Genomic DNA, 26,005 nt, shown 5'->3' on the forward strand with positions numbered 1-26,005 from the left:
ACGCCTACCTCCTGGAGAGTGTCCTTCACTTGGCTGGATGTTGTGAATGGGTTTTTCTTTACCTCGAAGAGGATCCTGCGATCATCTACTACTGTTGTCTTCTGTGGACGGCCAGGCCTTTTTATGTTGCTGAGCTCACCATTGCATTCTTTTTTCTCAGAATGTACCAAACTGTTGATTTGGCCACTCCTAATGTTCCTGCTATCTCTCTAATGGATTTGTCTTGTTTTTGAAGCCTAATGATGACCTGTTTGACTTGCATGGAGAGCTCCTTTGAATGCATGATGTAGGTTCACAGCAACACATTCCAAATGCAAATACCACACTTAGAATCAATTCCAGACATTTTACCTGCTTAATTGATGAAGAAATAATGAAGGAATAGCCTACACCTGTCCATGAAACAGCTTTTGATTCAATTGTCCAATTACTTTTGGTCCCTTGAAAAAGGAGGGGTGGTTACTCTCAAGAGCTGTAATTCCTAAACCCTTCCTCCAATTTGGATGTAAATACCCACAAATTAAACCTGAGACAGAGTGCACTTTCAGCCCACTATAGCTATGCAACTATAGCTTGAATATGTTTTGGTAAATACCTGAAAAAAACAAAAATTGTGCCTGTGTCCAAATTTATATGGACCTAACTATATATACAGGTGCTGGTCATATAATTAGAATATCATCAAAAAGTTGATTTATTTCACTAATTCCATTCAAAAAGTGAAACTTGTATATTATATTCATTCATTACACGCAGACTGATATATTTCAAATGTTTATTTCTTTTAATTTTGATGATTATAACTGACAACTAAGGAAAATCCCAAATTCAGTATCTCAGAAAATTAGAATATTACTTAAGACCAAGACAAAGAAAGGATTTTTAGAAATCTTGGCCAACTGAAAGTATGAACATGAAAAGTATGAGCATGTACAGCACTCAATACTTAGTTGGGGCTCCTTTTGCCTGAATTACTGCAGCAATGCGGCGTGGCATGGAGTCGATCAGTCTGTGGCACTGCTCAGGTGTTATAAGAGCCCAGGTTGCTCTGATAGTGGCCTTCAGCTCTTCTGCATTGTTGGGTCTGGATCTTCCTCTTCACAATACCCCATAGATTTTCTATGGGGTTAAGGTCAGGCAAGTTTGCTGGCCAATTAAGAACAGGAATACCATGGTCCTTAAACCAGGTATTGGTAGCTTTGGCACTGTGTGCAGGTGCCAAGTCCTGTTGGAAAATGAAATCTGCATCTCCATAAAGTTGGTCAGAGGCAGGAAGCATAGAGTGCTCTAAAACTTCCTGGTATACGGCTGCGTTGACCTTGGACCTCAGAAAACACAGTGGACCAACACCAGCAGATGACATGGCACCCCAAACCATCACTGACTGTGGAAACTTTACACTGGACCTCAAGCAACGTGGATTGTGTGCCTCTCCTCTCTTCCTCCAGACTCTGGGACCCTGATTTCCAAAGGAAATGCAAAATTTACTTTCATCAGAGAACATAACTTTGGACCACTCAGCAGCAGTCCAGTCCTTTTTGTCTTTAGCCCAGGCGAGATGCTTCTGACGCTGTCTGTTGTTCAAGAGTGGCTTGATACAAGGAATGCGACAGCTGAAACCCATGTCTTGTATACGTCTGTGCGTAGTGGTTCTTGAAGCACTGACTCCAGCTGCAGTCCACTCTTTGTGAATCTCTCCCACATTTTTCAATGGGTTTTGTTTCACAATCCTCTCCAGGGTGCGGTTATCCCTATTGCTTATACACTTTTTTCTACCACATCTTTTCCTTCCCTTCGCCTCTCTATTAATGTGCTTGGACACAGAGCTCTGTGAACAGCCAGCCTCTTTTGCAATGGCCTTTTGTGTCTTGCCCTCCTTGTGCAAGGTGTCAATGGTCGTCTTTTGGACAACTGTCAAGTCAGCAGTCTGCCCCATGATTGTGTAGCCTACAGAACTAGACAGAGACCATTTAAAGGACTTTGCAGGTGTTTTGAGTTAATTAGCTGATTAGAGTGTGGCACCAGGTGTCTTTAATATTGAACCTTTTCACAATATTCTAATTTTCTGAGATACTGAATTTGGGATTTTCCTTAGTTGTCAGTTATAATCATCAAAATTAAAAGAAATAAACATTTGAAATATATCAGTCTGTGTGTAATGAATGAATATAATATACAAGTTTCACTTTTTGAATGGAATTAGTTTAATAAATCAACTTTTTGATGATATTCTAATTATATGACCAGCACCTGTATATACACATATATATATAGACGCTTTCAGACATGCGAGCTCCAGGCCGTCAGCAGCTGTTCAGTGCTGGTGTACCCACCGAGAACAGCTTTATCTTGGCCAGTGCTTCGAGGATTTGCACTTTCTTCCAAAGTGACTTGAATCGAATTGAAGGAACACATTTTATAACAGTGGTTTTATAAGTACATGTATTCCATGAGAATCAAAATCACAACCTTTGTGTTGCTACTGTAACTGTAACATAATGCCAGTTGGGCTACAAAAACATATTTTACATAATTTACTGCCTGCTTTCCACAGGTCAAGCAAATAGCACCTGGCAACTTCTGTGAATAAGACAAATAATCTATTATTATGTGGCTAATTTACATAGACCACATATTACATAGAGAAAATAATCAAAGTGACTTCATTGAAATACAACACTATTTAGCGTCTGGTTACACTGGTTAGTGAATAAGATGCAATAAATTACATTTTAAAGTACATTTTAAAATATATTCAAATAGAAAATGTTTATTTTAAATTGTAATGATTTTTTACAAAATAACTGTTTTACTGTATTTTTGATCAAATACAGTAAAACAGTAATATTGTGACTGTATATATATATATATATACACAGTTTCCATTTGGCTCAAAAAAAAAATCTTGGCCAGGAGCCCCCTCTGTTAAAATGGACACGATGCTTCTGCTTAACCCCCTTACCCTCTCCTACACGCTACACCGTCTCCTAGATATTTAAGTGCAGTGCTAAAATGTTCCCTACAGAGTAAGAAATAACATAGTAAGGAGCAGATGTGGATGATTAATTTTTCATCCAGATCATCACAGATGCCTAACTATAGTGACATGTTATTTGCTGTTGCAAGTCTGTGAGGCTGTTCCATGACCAAGCTATGAAAACAGGAGGAGGCCGGACCCGGTCAAAGCTGTGAGCTGGCAGTTAGTCTGAAAGGTAAATCATGGCTTGCTCCATAACATAAGCCTCCATAGGGAGAACTGTGTTTTAAAGCCCTGTCTGACTTATCGATCCAGAGCCAAAATTGCACACAGGCCCCTAAATACACACACAAATACTTGACACTCACTGTTGACTCATTTAATTAGATATGGCCACAGGGGAGGCTCAGGTCTCTGAACCAAGCCTCCACCATTTTGTACATAAGGACGTGCCGTCGCCACATCTAACAAACACCTAGAGACGTCCACAATATTTTATTAATTAGTTGACTTGCATTATGACTGCGAATTGGGAACAATGACAGGACCCACTCGCAGAAAAGTGTATAACACAGCACCCATCCTGCATACTGATGTTGCGGCTGGGTAAGCTTTAAATCCAAACAGGTCTTACAGAATATTAACTGATTAATTAGCATTCACATCACTTGCACAAAACAGGCTTAATTGAATCGGGCACAGCAGTTTTGAGTGCCGGAGCCTCGGTGATGTTAATTGTGACGTTTGGAAAATTGAGTCTCTAATTAATGGCTGATGAAAATATCGTGTGAGAGTGAGGAAAGTCAAATTAGTACTTCTATAATTTTATCTACAGAGCTAATATGGCAAAATGAGTCTTTTTCACTTTAAAATGCTTGTACTTGAGAGATATTCTGCATTAGCAAATAACTGCAGACATTTTTACGTGCACTTCTCTCTCTCTCTCTCTCTCTCTAAGGGATGTTAGAGCATTAGAGAAAACCCTTTTTGAAGTGAAGAGCCAGTTCAATGCTCATCTAGTAGCTTACATGATTCGTCCAAATGCATGCTGGCTGACAGCATCAAGCTTCATTTGCAGAACAGCACTGCTTAGACTGCAAACTGAACTGAGTGAATAAGCAGCTGCGTCGTGACATATACAGTACAGTACATGCACACTATACCAGTATCAGTCAATTCCCACAGGCCTCCTTCAGTGATGTCAGAGCAGAAGCTTTGACTGATTCATGAGCAAAAATATGTCTGCTCTCTGCAAAACTGACACAACTCTCTAGAGGATTGAAAGCAAATCCGTAAAAGAGGGATATATTTATGTGATTAATTTACTATTTGGATGTATTCATTATTACATTTTTATGTCTTGGACATTTTATGTTGCTCCACTTCCATATTTAACTTTCACCAGTCACCTCTGTCTTTCTCCAAGCAATTTTTCTGAGTCTCTGCCACATCCCTTTTAGCATTTCTAAAGCCCTGGGCATACTTCGTTTTTTTTTTACAGTTGAACGCACAGCCTTGGAAAGTATACTTCATTTGACTCGTACGCACACACAAGCGTTTAACGCATGCGCAGTTTTGAGCAATATCTCGCCACGAGTTACAACCCATGTAAACATTGCATTCTTTCATGCTAGAGTTGAACAAATGAGGGTACTTTCTAACCTTTTCGCACAATCTCTTATTTATGTAGGCCTCCATTATCTCGCACGGTTACAAAAATCCGGCGGTGCGCGTACAGTACGCGCATACTCTTCTAATGACAAATTTCGCATCTCGCGCACTGTACGCTGACCCTCGCGTATGCGTAAAAAGTGAAATATTCTTTGGGCTTTACTCGTCCTCGTATCGTTTCAAACCTGAATGACTGCCTTTGTTTTGTGGCACACAAAATTATGACAGAATTGTCGTTTTTCGGTGAACTATCCTTAGAAGGAAATGTAAAAAAAAAAAAAAAAAAAAAAAACATTTTAATACAAGTGTATTATTATACATTTATATTTATACAAATATTATAAGTTAATTTTTACTTAAAAGACATTTATGATTACCATAATCACTGGCACTAAGAACATGGCCAAGTGACTGCCTAGTGAGAAGCAAATTTCTGTGTTTGTAGGATGACATAACGCTGGTGCCCTGAGAATCAATTGTTGTTTGAATGCAAAGTTTTATCACAGTGGAGTTATGGAAATTTTCTTCCACAGACTTCACCCTGAGAAACAATTACAGTCCAAACAGTGTTAATGACTTAATTTAAATACTCACAGCACCACAGCATCACTTCAGCGAATTCAGTGCCTGGTTAAACTGGATTATGGGTCGTTAGTGAATAAGACACAGGTTTTGCATTAAATTACCATATGCAAAAGTGGAGCAACTTTAGTAAATTCACCCCTATAAACACTGGCCCTCTGTTGCTGAGTTCGACAAAGGTAAGGATTACACAGAAGACGAAGAAGTGTGCTGACATCAAGCACATCCGAGTACAAGAGGGAGATGAAGGTTTGTGTCCAACTGCCAGAATCAATAGGTACATCAAAACTATCGCTGATACTTCACTCTTCCTTTCTTCTGTTTTATTTATCTCTTGTTTATCTCCGTCAGCACACAATGCCAGAAAGCAAAAACGCTGACGAACACAACTACAGCATTTTCTTTTTTTTTTTCTCCAATAAGATAGCTTGTGCGTAGCTGCAGAAGTCTAGCTGAAGGAAGTGTTTCCTGACCTCCCCTCAAGCCCGGCACACTCAATCTTACATGGCTTGATGTTGAAGTGAAACATCATGACCTCCTCTCTGTCAGACAGACAAGTATTTGTTTCAGCTTCATCTGAAGAGGAATCGAAGCGAAGTGCCCTTGACAGGGTCAAGGAAGAGTTGATTTGCCATTTTGGGAGCCTTTTAAACCTAAAGTGACCTAGTTGTAGCCATGGGAACCCTGTTGCAACCGCAATGCAGCTAAGCAAAGACAAGGTGAGATTCATGGTGAAGAAAAGTGATCTTTGAGCCAGTATCATTTCAACAGCATGGCAAAATCTTCTTAACACTGCCTTAGACTCTACTGATATTTATTACTTAAAGTCGGCACAAAATGGAAATCCTATCAATTTCTAAATGCATGTTAATGATGTGAATGATTTATCCATGCCAATGTTTTTTTTTTTTCTTCAGACTTCTTCAATTAATTTGTCCGCTTACACCCAACCCTTTTTTTACAGTTGACTGCAAACTCACTTTCAGATCTGCCTCCATCCAATCACTCTCAGAAATTGTGCAAAAAATTGTACCTTTAGGCGTACAATAGCTTGTCACTGGAAAAGTACCCTTAATGGGACAACTTTGTACCTTTTTACCCCTAAAAGGTTCATAGTAGTACTTTAAGGGCCATGACACACCAAGCCGATGGTTGGCTGTCAGCCAATGTTGGGCCATCGGTGAGCGACTGTCAGGCTAGTTCCAGACGTCGGCTCTAGTTGGGCTCACGTCGGTGGCAGTTTACCCGATTCAGCATGTTGAATCGGCGTCGGGCCATCAGTGAGAGAGATCACTCTGATTGCCTGTTCAGTTTAGTGAGCGGGTCAGTGCACGAGAATGAAAGCAAGCAAAGTCCTTAAGACAGCACAGACATAAGGCTGTTCTATCTTACCTGAGCATTCCATGAGCCGCCTGGAATGAATAAAGTCTTTTGATGTTTAAAGTAACGTTATTGATATTTAAAATGGTAAGCAAGCACTGCTTTCTTTAAAGTTTGTATATCTGCAGTCTTAGTTTCGGTTTTCCTTTTTGAATGACGAATATGTACTATTGATATCTGCTGATATAGACAGTTATTTCCTTGCACGCAGGCGTAGAACACACGTGTTAGTTGGCAGTCAGCTATAGTCTTTGCAGTTCAAGAACAGCTTTTTGTCCTAGAAGCAGCCAACGTGACACGGCAAGACAGTTGACTTTTGTCGCCGCTAGTTCTTTGATATCGGCTTGGTGTTTCACGGCCTTAAGGCCCTTTCAGACTGAACACGATACAATAAAGCGAGGCGAATCACTGACGATCAAAGCTTTCAGGAGAAACGATAGATTGCCTTCAGCTAATTCACGCCTGCACGCTAGGCGGCACTAACCAACAATGCATTTTTCTTTACGTATGTATCTCGTAGGTTTTTCTGTTTGCCTTTAACATTGTCTGCTGCACAACATACAGCATTAAATTAAGATAAATAAAGTTTGGTACTACACCAGAAACACAAAATATCTATAATGCTTATGAGAATACGTCATAAAATGTAATGAGAGGTATCAGATCTAGAGTGAGTGCACTCTCTGACTCATAACACTCGTGCACGTGGAAGAAAACGGACAGTGCTCTTCAGATCACATAATTCAGTGGAAAAAGAATAGAAATTACATTCTGTGTACTATACAGAAATATTCAAGTAAACGTGAGAATAAATCTGTTCTCAGACACCAATGACAACAAGAACTTAACATCCATTCTCTTCTCTCTTCCGGAATACTTTTCTTCTGTGTTTACCAGTGTTTACACTGGTTTTCAAAACAGCGCCACCAATCTCGTCTTTTTGTGCAACAGCAGCTGCTCCAGGTACGTGATCTAAGCTCAAATCTAATTGAACGGCCTGGTTCTTTGCCGGGCAACAGGGAAAAAATTTTACACACTGAATGAAAAAAAAATATCTCGCTTTTTCGCACTGTGATTGTTCGCACCCAGTGTGAATAGCGCCACAGAGATCTATTGTTTCGATTCAAGAGCGTCATTGCGCCAAACGTTCACGCCAAATTATCGCTTTCAGTGTGAAAGGGTCCTTAAGGGTACATATTACTACTCTAAGGTTCTAATATACACCTTTTAAGGTAGTAATTTGTCCTTTTAAGGGTACTGCCCCAGTGGCAAGCTACCACTGAACTGCCAGTGAACTGATAAACAGTTCCCGCTCTACATTTTTCGATAATCCGTTTCACTCACACATACAGTACGTCTCTCTCAATACATAATAAATGATCTTTTGGCATTTTCATTACATCGTGAGTTTACATTATATTTTAACACAGGCCAAATATGTTATTTAGTTCCATCAATATTAAATAAATCCTTTTGTGTGTGTTAATGATGCAAATGCAAAGCATTAGTACAGACAGCTGTCTTTAATGCAGTCACAGTCAGATGCCATCGGGCTAAATGATCTTGTTCCAGCTGTGGGATTACATTATTTTTTTCCAGGTCATCATCTTAATTTAGGTCTTGGGTCACTTTCATTTAAACTCTGGTGTTGCTTTGAGTTGTGAAATGAACCCATGACTTTAAAAAAAAAAAAAAAAAAAAAAAAATCAGGGTTTTTTTTTTTTTTTTTTCAGCATGTAAGCTGACATTAGCCCCTCCAGCTGAAAATATTACCATCAAATTAGAGGGTTCTAATAGAATCTTTGCCATGGCACCTCGATACAGTATAGCCATGAAATCCTGCAGGCACAGCGCTGTATTTGCATTCTTATTTTATTCCCTTTCAGCAAATCTTATTGAGTAATATTCACACACATTCTAAACTGCTTGTTCGATGCAGCAGTAAGAATCACATGCCCATTGTGCTTCCTGAGTCCCTGCAATCATCCTTCCTGCCGGAATCGAAGCCACATAAATCATAGCACATTAACTTGCAATTAAGGAGACCTTTGAAATTCCTCTCTCATTTCATAAAGGCTTCTACTAAAAGAAAACCAATCATTTTGCTTTCTGCCACTATGACCTCCTTCCCTCCTATTCTCTGCTCATTGATGAAAAAAAAAAACAATTCTTCTATCGACACCCTTGAGTCACTGATAACATCGAGAGCGTGGCTGGTCAAAAGCCAATTAGGCCCCAGTCAACACACATTTATTTTCAATCCGGTTCTTTTTCTGACATAAAATTGGTGGCATTAATGTTCTTGCTGCAGGATTTTTTAATAAGGAATTCGTGTCCAACACAGCTAACAGCAAAAGAGCTGATTTCTTCATTATAAATTGCCTAGGAGGAGTGCGGGGAACTTCAAAGTGTTGAAGAATTATATTCAAATGTTCTATTTGTTCATTTAGAGAAGAAATAATTGGATAAAAATAAAGGCAAGAAGCTGGGCTTTATTACAAAGTTTTGAGCCTGTTTATATCACCATTTCTATGAGTGCACTATTGATTTAAGCAGTCGAATCATATTATTTACCAGTTTGCTATTGAGTTGACCCTTCCAAACCCACTGTTCTGTTGCTCTTAAAGATTTTTTCTCTTAATTGTTTGTTTCTAGACAGCTTAGAGGTGGTGACACATTTGTTGACAAGTATCTTTCCATAAGAGTGAAATTTCCCGGAAAAAAAATACCACATTCCTTTAATGAGGCAACCAACTGATTTGCGTAGATCAGGTTAATTGACTTGTGAATATGCCTTTGAAATCTCTCTTTTTACCCACACATCCAAGGTAATTATTTCCGCTATGTAAGAGAAACAAACAATTTTAGGAAATTTGAATAAAAAATATGAAGTCCTACCGAGAAGCAATAGCAATGTTCTAATTAAAATAAACAATAAAAAATAAAAGTGATGACATGGGAAAAGAACAGAGAAATAACCCTGTTTAGTCAACTTAATTCAGTAGTGTAGCTTTAATTTGAACATGGATGTGTCACCCTCATCAGGATTTCATCTGTAAAATGTTAATTGCATTAATGATGATGATGATATTTGTTTTTAATGTGAACATGCTGCGATAGACTACAGAGTGTTTGTAAATATACAAAGCAGATGGCTATATTGTATTATTCAATCATTTTTATTGACAGAATGAAAACATACCGTGTGTGAGAATCAGTTCATTACATATCTACACATATAAATAACCATTCAACATTTTGGGGTCGATACGATTTTACAAAATACGCTAAAATCTTTACTACATTTTAAAAATAGCTGCATCATTACTCCAGTCTTCAGTGTCACATGATCCTTCAGAAATCATTCTAATATGCTGATTTGGTGCTTAAAGGGTTAGTTCACCCAAAAATGAAAATAATGTCATTTATTACTCACCCTCATGCCGTTTCACACCCGTAAGACCTTCGTTCATCTTTGGAACAAAAATTAAGATATTTTTGTTGAAATCCGATGGCTTAGTGAGGCCTGCATAGCCAGCAATGACATTTCCTCTCTCAAGATCCATTAATGTACTAAAAACATATTTAAATCAGTTCATGTGAGTATAGTGGTTCAATATTAATATTATAAAGCAACAAGAATATTTTTGGTGCTCCAAAAAAACAAAATAATGACTTATATAGTGATGGCCGATGGCGCACCAAAAATATTCTCGTGAACTAAGAAACATTTCTCATTATCAATGTTGAACTTTTTTTTTTTTTTTTTTTCAGAATTCTGTGATGAGTAGAATGTTGAAAAACAGCATTTATTTGAAATATGAATCTTTTTTTAACAATATAAATGTCTTTACTGTCACTTTTGATCAATTTTATGCGTCCTTGCTGAATAAATGTATTCATTTCTTACAAAAAATGCATGGCCCTGCACAAACCTTTATATACAACAATAAAGAGAATTCTAAGTAGCAAACAGTCCACTCACGTGTACAGTAAAATAGACAGAGAAGAATTGTAGCGAAGCTTTTGAACCCTGAGTGTGGGGCATCTGAGAGGGATGGATTGTAGAGGATGCTCCCTCAGCTATTGGATGGGTGTAGTTGCTCATTTCAGCAGTCTGTGACCCCCGATCTGATTACATCTGCCATTCTGTCTCTCATGCCCCGCTGAAGCTGACTTGAACCGATGAACTCAGCCCCAGAGCAAACCGCTCTGCAAAAGCTGATGCCAGCCGTAAAGTCTTGGTGGCCTGTAATGCTGTGACCAGCTTTATGCTTTCTTTTAAAATGGTTCGAGGGTAGTTCAAACAACAAAATATAGACTTGTGCCTCACCCTGTCAGAGGCCCTATTTTTCTGCTGCTGACATGTTGAGCCATGGTCTCTGAGCTGCCACCTCCTCCTGTTCTTCTCAACCTGGCCACAAGGCCTCCAGTCTAGAGAAATGGCTTTGGGTAAGCGCTGAGCTGTCTGATCAGTGGCCCGACCAGACCTGACAACCACCAGAGGCCTCTAAAAACGTCATTTTCTCTGAAGAAGGGATGGTGGATGTGGGGTTGGATGAGTCGAGCTCACAGCGAGGACTCTTGGAGATTGCGAGGCGGATATGAGAGAGATTTGGGGTCAACAAGGTCTTTTCCACAGATAAATGTTGTCAAAACGTGTCTTGGTTATTTTTAGCAGATTTGCTGGAATAGCCACATGCACATGAAACAATAAAGAGCTGCGTAAGAGTGCTGGAAAGATCAAAACACGTCAAAATCAATAAGAGAGATGCATTCTCCTAGTAAGGAGAAGTCTACAGCAGCCTTCTCGTAACAAGAGAGGTTTTGTCATGCAAAGCACAAAATTCGGTGATTGACTTACCTATGAATTCCCCTGATGGCCATGAACTCGAATGCCACATCAGCCAAATTGTAGCATTCTTAGGCAAAACTAGCTCTGAAAGGGATTTATGCTTGGGGGGAAAAAATGGAACAATAAGGCAAAGTGCGCGAGAGAAATTGAAGAAGAGGGAGAGAAATGAAAAAAAAAATCTTTGCTTTTGAGTTCTGCAGCACGCAGTGTCACATTCTTCACCTCAGGACTGGTGAACACTTAACTCGACGCTGTCGCGATTCCTCCAATTACTTCTGACAGCCTCCCCATTCGTGTGGGAGGTGGCTCGCCCCTGAAGTGCTCGGCGGAATACCAAGGCGCCACAACATCAATTATTTAGTCCGTCTTCCCATTCGCATGCTGCCTTAACAGCCTCAGTTTTGTCCCATTAGAAATAAAGAGGCTGACGAGATTTTTGCCCATGATGTAGCATGCGTATGGGCATATTTAAATAATCATATTTAGATATGATATGTGTGGGGTTCGCATGTGGTTTCACAATGAATACAAAAGTGAAGTGAGTTTGATACATACAAATCGGAGGGCAATTTGATCTCTACGCAGGGTTTGTGCAATTAGTGTGACGGGGAGAGTGACAGAAATAGTCCGAAGAGTGAATAGACTGTTATTGAGATGGTAGGTCCCATTTATCATGCAGGATCAGTGCTAAATACAGGTATAAATGGGACCCAAAATCACTCAAACCCCATCCTGATTCATTGAACTAAAACTTCAGTTTTAAACTTTGCAAGTTATCTTGTAAAAATAAGCAATATCACATGAGCCGTGATTTAGGTGTAAGTTAAGTTTCAGACAAAATTTTGCTAGCTTTTTTTTTTTCTCCACCAATGAAAATAGTTAACTAAACTAAAAGAAAACAAAAACTAAAAAGAAACATTGGATATACTCATATACATAGACTACTGTTCAAAAGTTTGGGGTCCTTAAAATGGGTGGTTGATTATGATTTCACTTTTTTAACTTTAGATAGTAAGTAATGTTGTTGTTAGAGCATAAACAACATCTGCAAAGTTACGATGCTCAAAGTTAAATGCAAAGGGAGATATTTTATTTTATAGAAATTCGGTGTTTAAGGACTACAACAAATGGCAGGAAGGGTCTATAACCAGCTTATTCCCGAGTTAGTGACATCACTAACCCTAAAATTTACATAAACCCTGCCCCCAGGAACACGCAACAAAGGGGGAGAGGCCATGTTGGTCTTCTTTAGAGAAGAGGAAGAGCTGTTGTAGTAGAGTGTTGTTACCATGCTGTCATTTTACACCGGACTGCTTCACAAACGAGGTTCAATTCAACGCTGGATTTGCACAAAAGATTAACATGACGGTACATGCTAGTTGATGAGTTGAATCAACTCCACAGCAACTGCACACATTTATCCACTAACCATTCAGAAACGTCCAGTTGCATTTTAAAAGTTGTAACTTCTTCCTGAGTCTCTCCATCAGTGTTTGACTGAACACCATTACTGACAGTCGTCATTTTGGCTGTGTGAGATTTTCCAGCTTTGTTGTTGTTGAGCAACTGAAGCGCGAGCAGCTCATTTGCATTTAAAGGGACACACACAAAAATGGCATGTTTTTGCTCACACCCAAATGGGGCAAATTTGACAAGCTATAATAAATGATCTGTGGGGTATGTTGAGCTGAAACTTCACAGACACATTCTGGGGACACCAGAGACTTATATTACATCTTGTAAAAGGGGCATTATATTATTTAATTATTTTTAAAAAAAAAATGCTTTATTCATCAGTGATGCAACAAATTGATCAAAAGTGATGACATTAAAGACATTTATGATGTTTCAAAATATCTCTATTTAAAATAAATGCTGTTCTTTTGAACTTTCTGTTCATCAAAGAATCCTAAAAAAAAAAAAAAAAAAAAAAGTATCTTGGCTTCCACAAAAATTTTAAGCAGCACAACTGTATTAAACATTGATAATGTGGAGAAGAAAAAAAAAATGTTTCTTGAGCAACAAATTAATATTATTTTCTGAATGATCATGTGACACTGAAGACTGGAGTAATAGCTGCTAAAACATTCAGCCTTTGTCAGTTAACATGATTGAATAATACAGTTTTTGTAATAATATTTCACAATATTACCATTTTCCCTGTATTTTTGATCATATATATGCAGCCCGGGTGAGCATAAGAGACTCCTTTTCGGAACATAAAAAAATCTTTACAAACCCAAACTTTTCAATGGTAGTGTACATACAGACATCACTGAATATCTTTGGTATGCTGTATACTGGATAAAACTGACTGCCCAATGAATAAATGTAAATGAATAAATGTAGAATATGTGAAGTATGCATCCAAATTTCATGTAATACACATACTTGACTAAAATAACCAGCCATTCCCATCGATGAGTAAAGCCGAGTGCACACTGTGTGATTTATAATAGTCCTTTATGATTGTTGCTTGTCAGACTGTACGAACATGATCCTCTTGTCACACTGTGGGATCTCAGCTGTCATTTATGTCAGAGTGTATGACAGTCAAGACACGTTAAAAATGGACGTACACATGAAAACTTGTCTGGAGTTGTACATCAACCCATACACGTTCGGTGACTGTGAGCTGCATTACACGCGGGACTGAAATGGTGGTTAACAAAGAAATTTTTAGCGTTAATTTTGATCATGGCTTGCCTTGAAAAACAAGTCAGTTTGACAGTCGTCGTAGAAGTCACACTGCAGGACTGTACACCAAATCTTCGTCTGAGGTAAAATTTGATCACAGCGGTCATTAATCGGCTGTCGGTGAACATGTCAAACTAACGACCAAAGACTACGGATTTTAGCCTAGGATCAGAGGAATCTTTTAGGATTTTCAAAATTTGTCTCAGACGACCAAATTGTGGCCAAAATTGTGCAGTGTGCACCGACTTAACACAAGTAGAGCAATAGTTTTTAGGTGCATTTTTCTTACTTTTCTGCACTGTGTCAACACGCAGCAATACACTAACGCAATAAGTGATGTATGCAGTCACAACATCACAGACCCGAAAAATAAGTCTCACTGAAATAAGTCGTCACAAGAGACGCATTTTAGACATATTAATACCAGGTGTGAATGGTAATGTTGTCTCATCTGACCACTTGTGATCGGATCACCAGGTGTAAACAGGGCCGTAGAGACAGGAAAACCAAAGCTATAGCTCTTGCTGAGAGCATACATTACAGCAGATAATTAACCCATATCAGTGAGAAAGAGTGATGGAAGATGAGAAGAAAAAAAAATCTGATAGGGTAGAGAGGGCTGTATACAAGTAAAGAGTTTAGCATCGGTACTTTTGGTAACTTATCATTACTCCCAAGGTAAAATAAAACATCAAAAGATTCAAGCGATGCCCTTGAGTACAACAAATATAGGTAGTTCATGCTGTAGAGAACATTGCAGGGGACAGTGACAAGAGAGAAATAAACATTGTGAAAATAATCAAAACTAATGTCACAACTACAGCTGTTCATTGAGATGGCTGAATCAAATGCACGGTCCCTGATGTTTTAACAGCGCTACAAATAGAAATTTGATGTCTCCCGCTTTTCAGCAGACATGCAATAATACACACAAGAGAATAAATCAAATGTCGAGTTTTGAATTAAATTAAATCCAATGAAAAAAAAAACATTTAGTTCTAAGTAGTCTGAATTTGATAATTGGGCATGAATTTATGGAAGAAAGTGTGCATCAATTGGTCTCAGAGGGTGATTCACATGGATGACAGCAGAACTTAAAAATCATATATATAGTGACCTTTCAGCATTCAAATTGGAAGGAAAAACTGAGCACTAATAGAAACGGAGGATAAAAACTAAGAGAGATAAAAATTGTATAGTGGGAGAAAGTAGTCAAAAGTCAAAAATCATTTAAGATTGTAAAGTTGGTATCAACAGAAGACACACTCAGATACTGGATTTTAATAACACAGTTCTTCAAAGGTGCTCAGCAGATCTAGACACATTTACATTTCAAAAGGATAAAGATTGCTTTCATTTCTGATGTTTTCCACAAAGGTGACTTTTATACATTTTAAAAGCGTTTTTAAAGAGTTTATATATCAATGTGTTTGACACTATGTGCTGCCATTCCATTTAATGTCTTTTTGCTGTTTTTTTAAAAACTTTTTAATCCTTTTTTTTTCTTCCTGGTATGGGGTAATTTTATGATATTGCTTTCAAGCCTGAACACTTGGTTCTTCACAGATTTACACAGAATAGTGTTTTCAATATAAGAATGATAATAAATCTGCAGTTCAGGGAAAGGGCATATTCCACAAAAATGTAAAGACGATACTTTCTGTAACCTGTTTTCTTAATTTGTATCCTTATTAAAATCAACAGGTAAATAAACAGAAAGAAGTTGTTTTAAAAGAAGAGGAACATTTTTTTTCCCCAGTTAAAAAGTGTGGTTATATTCTTAGAAATAGTACCAGCACTGTTCATGCAAACCAACTTGTCAGTAATCTGTGGATTAACTATCTGTAACTTTTAGACAAATGCCTGGATGACAATAAGACATAATATTCAACAATATTATTGATCTGACTGTACTGACGCTGTTGTATGAGAAGAACTGAACTGAGCTGCATGATGGCATCGCTGTTTTCTGCAGAACTGCTTTATAGATGAAATGAACTAATTTAATAATTGATGATCTTTACAACTGAACCGAATCAACACTGAACTGACTTCAGCTGAACAACAGCTGAAATGCATCATTTTCCTTTTATCACTGAAGCTGCTTTGAAACAATCTGTACTGAATAAAGGTGACTTGAAAGATAGATGGACAGAATAGACTGTAATATATATAGTTACACTATCCAGGACTGGCAAGTTCCCATTAGCTGAATCACCTGAGGTTCTCAGTGGGATTTTTGGGAGAATTAATTTGCATAGGTTAATATCCAGCAACTCTGGAAATTACACTTGAAAGGATAATTACTTAATTTCCCTCATCCATCCGTCCTCAAATCTTTTTTCCACTCATCACAGGTTATGTAAATCAAGCCATCAACTGGTGCTGCAGTAGTCAGTGTTTAGACAGTGTGTAACGTAGGCCTGACTTAACTCTTTACTCAAAAGCTTGTTCAGTCTCTGAACAGCCATATTGATTTACATTTACTTTAATTCCCCTTTCTGCACACTTGTCATTTGCATAGGGAGAGCAATACGGTTCAACTCCAGGTAATTTCTGCAATAACAGGAGCCATTAAATATGCCTTCGGCAACGCTTACTTCATTTTTATTCAATTGTGAATTAATCTAAAGACCTCTCATAAGTCTTAAATGCAGAATCAAAAACAAATGCTCATTTCCAGCCCTCAGATATGACTAATTAAAAGACAAATAACACAATTTCACAAGAATAACAACATTAAGTAAAAGGAAAACAGGATGTCAGATATCAGTTACAAATTAGCACCGCCTTATGCTTCATAAACACATACATTTTCAGGCATTTTACTTCTGCTATACTTGTTAGATATTCCTCCACATTCACTCCCACACCCACACAGACATCTTCAGATCAAATTCAATGCGTGTCAGCTTTGATATCGCGTTCAACCCGTGGGGCATCATTAGACATTTGAAAGTAAACAATGTATACTTTGTGCTGCTTGTTTTGTGTTAAGGGCCATTAAAGGCGAATCTGGACGAGTTATGTGGATGTGAACATGTGAGATGTACAGCTGAGAGTAGCTGCTCAGCTTGATTGTTAAAATTAAAAAAAAAAATTAAAAAAAAAAATACAGCATCTGTCACATAAAACCAGTGAAGAACTTCTCCATATAAGTCCAAAAGTATAACAACATTCAGCATTTTTAATGTTATGGTCAATGTAAGGAGTAGGTACTTACAATTTTTGGTGCCATACATACATTTTAGGTGGCTGTTGGGATAAAGTTGGCACACCTGCACAAAAAAAAAAATACGATAATGTTCAGTTTATTTAAAAAAATCATTTTCATTTAAAGCCATTGTATTAGGTTTCTCATTCAAACAATTGCATTGTGTTTAACTGACTTAGACTGTTGTGTTTTGGCTCAATTCAATATGTTCATTTTGAAAGAACATGTTTCAATTAAGCAGGCCAAAAACAACATTTGATGCTTGTTCAATTTACTTAAGTAAATGAGGTTAAGCCAAAACAATTCTTTTCAACCATTTTACTTAATCCGTTTGAGTTGAGACTACATAAATGATTTTAGTTGTGTTAAAATAGCATTATAGAAACTAAGAACAGGATTTCCCCTTCCCATCATGCTTTGCACAGGGCTGGATAGGGAGAGTAAATTATTAATTTTTTTTTTTTTAAATCAAGATTATAAAATTGGGTGACTTTTTAATGTTTAATGTTCTTTTATGATTGTATTTAAAGGAGGGGTATCACACACAGTTTCTGCCAATCTCATGTCAATCTCCAGTACCCATATAGCAGTAGTGCATCTTTCATATCGCCAAAAAGTCTTTAGTTTTATCATATTTACAAAAGATACATACGCTGTACCGAGTCTTTCCGAAAACAGCCGAGCGCCTGGAGGCGTGCCGTGTGAGCAGAGCTAAAGAGTCACGAGTACACGCAGCTTTTGCGTAGCGATCGTCTGCAAGCTATCAATGGTCAGCTAAACAAATGTATTTAAACACACAATACATCATCGCATTATCCCTGGATAACTTTTGAATCACTATAATGAATATAGCGTATAGTGAATGATGAATAATGAATTTATGAATTCACTACGTTTGTGTTGTTTACATTATATGCACTTAGGCGCCTATTGCCAACAAAACAGACATTTGAAGCAGTTTTACTCACAACCTGTGGTTCCGACTCATGACCGGGATCATTATCGCTGTGACCGCTCCATCTTTCAGTTTCAAATGATCTGTAAATCCAGCGTAAAACTGGGCCTTGTTTATGAAACCATAAGCACCGATCCTAAGGGCTCGAGCAGCCACGGAAACACGAGATATTCAAGTGATTGCAACTATCAGTTTCTATGGATATTTTAATAACAAATATCGAGAGTGCATCAATGTAATGCATGAGCACAACCAAAAACAGAAACTAAACTTAAAAAAATCAAAATAAAATAAAAATCACATACTTTCATATTTCTCTCTTCAATTTCAAAATTACTCATCAAGTTCAGAAAAATGGAACAAAGACATTCTGCCACTGTGATTTCCTGAGCGCAACCGTCTCCCCTCAGTGATGGTGTAATTTTGAAAATAACAAGAGAAAAAGAAGATCTGAGAATTTAGGCTTTAGTTTTATGAGTACTTCATGCTAATGGTTAGAGTCTAGAAAAAAAGACTGAGCAATACTTCTTCATCCTATCATACGCATAAACAGATACACAGCACACATATAAACAAAAATGTTCATGATGTCATGTGTTGTGTAAATATTGGACGCGACCACCTGCAGCCGCAGTCCTCACTCTGTTATTACACAGGCAAAGCATCACCCTCCCTCAGATCCCCATCTTGACAACATCTTTCAAAACAGCTTTCACATACTTGATGCCAAATCCAACAGCAACAATGTAAACACAACCTTGTTCATTATCATCTCATTGCTATACTTTAAGTTTTTCTCCTCTAGCGCATTGTTTGGAGGTGCTTATATTCTCCGGCTGAGGACCCCCACGATGTATTGGGTCACAGCGTGTCTTTAGCACAGCAGGGGGATGTAGGTAATGAACACAGATGCTGTCAGTTCACTGTAATTAGCTGTATGAGCAGGAATTGAAGAGCTGCAAGCAGGTGGCACCACCCAAAGTGCTCATCAGAATCAACACTGAGAGTTTTGCTCAAGTTGAAATTTAAAATGGATCAAGGTTACAGGTTTAAGCTGAAGTGTTGACGAAGACGGCTTTATCGTGGAAGACGTTTGGAGCATTTCTCAAGTTTTAGTCAATGCAAGTTTCCAGCTTTTTGCATCTGGTCTTCAACAAAAGACCATCCACAAACGTTCACAGCACTAGTGGAAAAAGTATGAGTGCCTTTGGATTTAATAACTGGTTGACCCTCCTTTGGCAGTAATAACCTCCACCAAGCGTTTCTTGTAATTGCGGATCAGACCTGCACAATGGTCAAAAGGAATTCTGTACCATTTTTCTGTACAAAGCTGTTTTAGTTTAGCATTTTTCTTCGTACATCTGGTGTAATCCGCTCTTGTGAGGTCAAGCCAAAGCCACATCAACAGAGATGCTAGCATGTTCCAGAGATTTCTAAGAGTCTTTGACTGACACTCTACAGTTCTTCTGAACATCACTGAGCATTCTGTGCTGTGCTCTTTTAGGGTTGTGACACACCTAACCGAAATCAAAGAACTAGCGGTGGAAAAGCCACGTATTGCGTTTGTCTAAGCTAAAAAGTTGCACTTGAAAGCACCGCAAAGACTACAGCCAGCGGTCAACTAGCACATATGTTCTGTGCCTGAGTGAGAGGAAATAACTGTCTATATCAGCAGGTGGCAGTACATTTGTCATTGAAAAAGGAGAACTGACACTAGGGGCCCTATTTTCATGATCTAAGTGCATGGTTGAAGAGCATGGCGCAGGTGCACTTACTAGCAAAAAACACTTGCGTCGCGCTCACTCAAAAAAATGATTCTAGCTGCTTGCTTAGTTTATTTAAATAAAATAAGCTGAACCAACACAAATCTTTAGTTTTTACTTAATTGGCATTTGCACTCAATTGTAATATGTTAAATGAAATTAAATTTGTAAAATGATAAGGTAACCTAAACCATTTGTGTTGGGACTACATGAATCATTTATGTTGCATTGATTGAAACTGGGCAGTGGATTTCTATTTCCCAGCATGCTTTGGGGATAGGGATAGAGCGGGAGAGTAAATGGTGAAATTAAGTGCTGTTTAATGTGTTTTTTAGTAAAGTGAAATACCTGTTAACGTTTGATGTTCAGTTATATTTGACATTTAAAAGAGTTTGTTATGTCGATTTTTGAGGTTACCATTATGCTGAAGTGTAGACTTTGTGGTTAGGCTGTGGGTGGCTACGTGAAACAAATCTGTGTTGTTCTCAACAAGCTTTAACTGTGCTAAAGCCAGTGATGAGAAGTTCTTTACCTGATCATTACTTGCATGCTACAAATATTACACTTAGCATGTGAACAAGTGTTGTGTTGGTTTTAGTTTAGCTTTTATAAAAGTAAATAAAATAAATTAGTTTGAGGGACCAGCACATAATTTACACAGTCTATGGTCATCAGTTCCACCCCTCTCAATCAAAGGGTTATGGAACATGTATGCATGTGTACAACAGCTACTCACAACCTAAGCACAATTTTTTTGGTAACCAAAAAAATATATATATGCTACAAACTCTTTTAAATGTTCAAAATAACTAAACATTAAACACTTAAACACTAACAAGTTTTTCCATTTCCTTAAAAGCACAGGAAAACTTGCACAACTCTGCACAAGCGCACCAGTCTGAATTGGATCTGGTTGGATCAACAAGAGTTCAACAAGAATTATGTTCAGGAAACATTCACAGAATGCGTCAAATGAAACTGGTGTGATCTCATTCAATTAGGATGAATTTTACTCATCAGTACAATTAACCTAGCTTAAGTTCATACACACCAGGAACAAAACAGTGCTCAGGTAAGATAACATCAAATTAGAACAGTCTTCTTTCTGTGCCCTCTTGACTTTGTTTTTTGCTAGTTTTCATCACTTTCACTTTTCTTCTCGTGTACTGGTTTCGCTAAGTTGAAAAGCCAATCAGAGTGATCTGTTTCACCGACTGCCTGACAGCAATTCAACATGCTCAATCAGCCAAAAAGCCAGCAACGGGGGCCAACTAGTGCCGACAGTGCAGAACACACTGCAAAAACTGAGCTGACAGACGCTCAACAACGGCCCGACAGTCATCTTTGCATATTTGATCAAAGATGGCACAAAGTTTGAGAACCACTACACTAAACAATTGGACACAATTATTCTACAAGCTTTAATGTTGCAATTTTAAATCAAGGAGCAATAATAAACCAGATAGATTTACAGTGGCAAGAAAAAGTATGTGAACCACTTGCAGAATCTGTGAAAATGTTAATAATTTTAACAAAATAAGGGAGATAATACAAAATGCATGTTATTTTTTATTTAGTACTGTCCTGAGTAAGATATTTTACATAAAAGATGTTTACATATAATCGACAAGACAAAAAAATACCTGAATTTATTAAAATAACCCCATTCATAAGTATGTGAACCATTGATTCTTAATACTGTGTGTGGTTACCTGGATGATCTACGACTGTTTTTTTTTTTTGTTTTGTGATGGTTGTTCATGAGTCCCTTGTTTGTCCTGAGCAGTTAAACTGAGCTCGGCTCTTCAGAAAAAATCTCCAGGTCCTGCAGATTCTTCAGTTTTCCAGCGTTTTTTGCATATTTGAACCCTTTACAGCAGTGACTGAATGATTTTGAGATCCGTCTTTTCACACTAAGGACAACTGAGGGACTCAAACACAACTTTTAAAAAAGGTTCAAACATTCACTGATGCTCCAGAAAAAAAACATGATGCATTAATAGATGGGGGGTGAAAACATTTGGAATTTGAAGATCAAGGTAAATTGTATTTAATTTGTCTTCCGGGAAACATGAAAGTATCTTCTGTTGCTTCCGAAGGGCAATACTAAATGAAAAAAAAAAAAGATATTCAAGCGAAATAAGAAAAATTTGGACCTCTTCATCCTGTTCAAAAGTTTTCACCCCCCGACTCTTAATGCATCGTGTTTCCTTCTGAAGCATCAGTGAATGTTTGAAACTTTTTTAATAGTTGTGTTTGAGTCCCTCAGTTGTCCTCAGTGTGAAAAGACGGATCTCGAAATCATTCAGTCACTGTTGTAAAGGGTTCAAATATGCAAAAGATGGTGGAAAACTGAAGAATCTGCAGAACATGGAGGATTTTTCTGAAGAACAGAGCTCAGTTTAACTGCTCAGAATAAACAAGAGACTCATAAACAACCATCACAGAACAAAAAAACAGTCGTAGATCATCCAGGTAACCACACACAGTATTAAGAATCAATGGTTCACAAACTTTTGAACTGGGTCATTTTAATAAATTCAGCTATTTTTTTGTCTTATGGATTATATGTAAACATCTTTTATGTAAAATATCTTACTCAGGACAGTACTAAATAAAAAATAACATGCATTTTGTATGATCTCTCTTATTTTGTTAAAATTTTGCACATTTTCACAGATTCTGCAAGTGGTTCACATACTTGCCACTGTAAAGTATCCAAGGGAACTGTGTGTCCGGGCTGCTCTCCCATTCCATAAGAGCCATGAGGATGTTGTTGTTGTTGAGTGAGTGGGAAACCTATTAATCTGAAGAGATGATTTAGCTTTTCAACCTAATATGTGGTTGTGAAAATTATATTTATGTTATGTTTTTTTTTACTGGCTGCTTTGCTCTCTTTCTCTGCTATGATTATTATGATCATTGTTCACCTAATTGTTTAAATCCCACAGCTGATTTTATCCAATGCAGAGATGTTTGTTCTCACAGCATGAGGTATAGATCTCTTGTCAAGCGGTCACATCAGCATCAGTCACCTGCCAACTGTTGTTTTGTTTCACACAGCCTCCGTCTGAGTCATGTCACCTCCCTCAATACGCTGATTCCTGCCCATGTATTGGCACAAGCTAAACAGTTTTTCATTCACGCAGAGGACACAGGACAGGACCTGGGCCAATTGATCAATGGAGGCAAATTTATCACATCAATTCATATGCAAATAAACAGTCTCTGTTTTCTGGCTTCACAAGTGTCTGTGGGAATAAAGAAGAGGAAAAGGGCCCAACAAAGAATAAGAATACAGACACAACTTTAATAGCGCTGGCCAAATTGGCAGTTTACACCACAGTTTTACTCTCTTCATCATCAAATATGTTGTTGGTCTGACAGATGAATGCACTAGCGTAACTTAATATACTCAAGAGGGTTGCACAAACACACCAATGCACTGGCAGTATCAACCAATTTCAGAAGTTTATAATTATGGTGGATATTTCAGTTGTTTAGCAGGCAAGAAGGAAGAACATTTTCTTTTCTTTTTAAACCAGTGCTTATTGCAAAGACATATTATTCTGCCTAGAACAACTGTGCATCACTCTGACTGCTTCACTACAGGGATTCCAAGCCACTTTCCCTCCAGTTTCTGCTAACCAAGCAGGCAAACTCCTGAATAAAACATTTTCAGGCATCAACTTACAGAATTACCTCCCTGAATGAGAGGAGAATTTTTGCTATGTTTCAGTTTGCAAGTTTTTCTCTTTTTTTCCCCTTTATCACGTTGAGTTTTGGCAATGAGGCAGCGAAGTGTGACAAGCATTATACAGGTTTTTACAGAACACCTGTTGTGCTAATGTGACAATACATACACATGCCAGCTACTCTATATACATGGTTGGGAACCAACCAACAGATGCCCACTTGTCATGAATATCAAACTACTTAGTTTGTTTCCAAGCAAAAACTTATTTCTACAAATACTTGTGTAAGTTGTTCTATTTGTTTCAAAGTTTAAGCTACTTTTTAAAAAATGTATTTCAGTACACAGTAAGTGGACTGTGGCCCAGATCTAGACCCCACATTGGTTCCATTTGTACTGCTTATAAATAATAAGAATTTCAGTGACTCTTTCAGCATGTTACATCATTGCACTTGTAGGTGGCGACAAGTGACTTTATGATTGAGTCACTGAATTATTTCACTGATTTGATTTAAAACATTTATTCATTTAGGAACAAAAGTAACTGTCTTTATGAGTAAGTCATTGAATAATTCATTCAACCAATTTGTTTGAAAACATTAATTCAAGAACGAAACACCCCTACTATGCTGTTCAGAAATGTAACAGTTGATTCTGTTTTGAATTTGTTTAGAATTATTTGTCAGCGGAAGAAAATATAGACAAATTACTGAGAATATTATGTCTAAATATGTATGTTACTCAATATTAACTTCACGCGTTAGCTAAGCTTCTGGACTACGGAAATGGATAGAATGCCGGAAAAGCGATCACTGACACTGCTCAATGGCTGCTGCTTATATATGTTTGTGATAATGATTGACAGGACTGAATGATTAGGCTCCTCCTGAACTTAAGTTTGGAACATGATTTCTTCTTTATTGAACTGTTGAATAAAATTAATCATACTCTCAATCGATCCGTTGTAATCAATCCTCAATCGATTCATTGAAATGCAAGTTGCTTAATTCATTTCATAGCCATGCAATGTAATAACTCTAGAAACAGTGTAGGATATAATTATTTTGGCCCAGGCTGAGAAGTAAATTTATAAATTGAACCTCTTGGAACTTTAATTGAACACCACTGCTTTAGATCATTGATTCTGAAGACTCATCGATTAGAGAGACATAGCCTAATATCTATTTTCTTTCACATTGCAGACATTTATTCAGTACTGTCTTTCTGAGTATTAAACATGTTGCCTACTAACAGCTTTTTTTCCCCCATTGCTCTCTGTAGCTAACAGTGAGACACCAAGTAATTATTCCAATGTTAGCCAGATAACTAGTGAATTTCTTTCCTAAAATGTGACAGTTCACTCTAGGGTTGAGATTTGAATTTGCAACACCTCAATCACTTGCACACCTTGTTTCATGAACTAACCATTTCATATCCATCCTAATTTTCTCCACTAATTTCCTGTAAACATAAGTATTAAAGTTATAAAGTTATAAATGAGGAAGGTTTGAAACAAAGCAAACCCCTTGGGTTTTAATTGACTTTTTTTTCTGGTTCAAGCTCGATTGGAAAGAAAATATGACTTATTAGCATAAAGTATGATTTTAACAAGTTAAAACATAATTTTTAATTTCCATATTGGATTTTTTTTTTTTTTTTTTCAGTTTGTAAAGTGGAGATCTGTTATTCATATTATGAATAATACATAGATATATACTAATTTACAAGTTAAGAAATGTAAGGTTAACACCACAAGCTGTGCATATGAGAATACATTTACTTAAAATGCACCTTTCAGAACCTCAGAGCATTTTAATGCACTTTTCTTTTATTTTTACACCACTAGGCTACATCTATAGCCATTTTAGACTAATCCTGCAGTGTATTTAACAAAAACCAAATACATATGTGAAGCTGAGTTTCATCTATTGTTTCATTCTGCTTCAGCACACCATCCCTCCCCTGTCTCCACTTCATAACACACACACACTGACGTATCTGTCTTACCTGCTGGTCCCCTATCCCAGTCCTCTTATAGCTCTCATTCAAGATCTGACAGCCATGGAGCACGTTTACCACATCAGTGGGACTCCAGATCACTAGGGGCTTTGCCAGCACTGCTATCTCCATAAATTACTTGGATCGTGGGGCACGTAAGCAAGCTTGTTAAAACTGCTAATGAAATAAATGGAATTGAGGGGAAATGAGAAAAGGAAA

The 26,005-nt window shown here is 37.6% G+C and overlaps 1 long non-coding RNA gene across 1 annotated transcript in view; it reads right to left on the reverse strand.

Moving 5' to 3' along the window:
- Positions 1 to 26,005, reverse strand: part of LOC127516758 (uncharacterized) — a 67,641-nt gene that overhangs the window by 35,913 nt on the left and 5,723 nt on the right. The window contains exon 2 of the long non-coding RNA XR_007931076.1: positions 17,386 to 17,440. This is a non-coding gene — a long non-coding RNA (uncharacterized LOC127516758). The remainder of the gene's footprint in view (positions 1 to 17,385; positions 17,441 to 26,005) is intronic.

This window comes from Ctenopharyngodon idella, chromosome 7 (assembly GCF_019924925.1).
Source record: "Ctenopharyngodon idella isolate HZGC_01 chromosome 7, HZGC01, whole genome shotgun sequence".
NCBI classification, from domain to species: domain Eukaryota; kingdom Metazoa; phylum Chordata; class Actinopteri; order Cypriniformes; family Xenocyprididae; genus Ctenopharyngodon; species Ctenopharyngodon idella.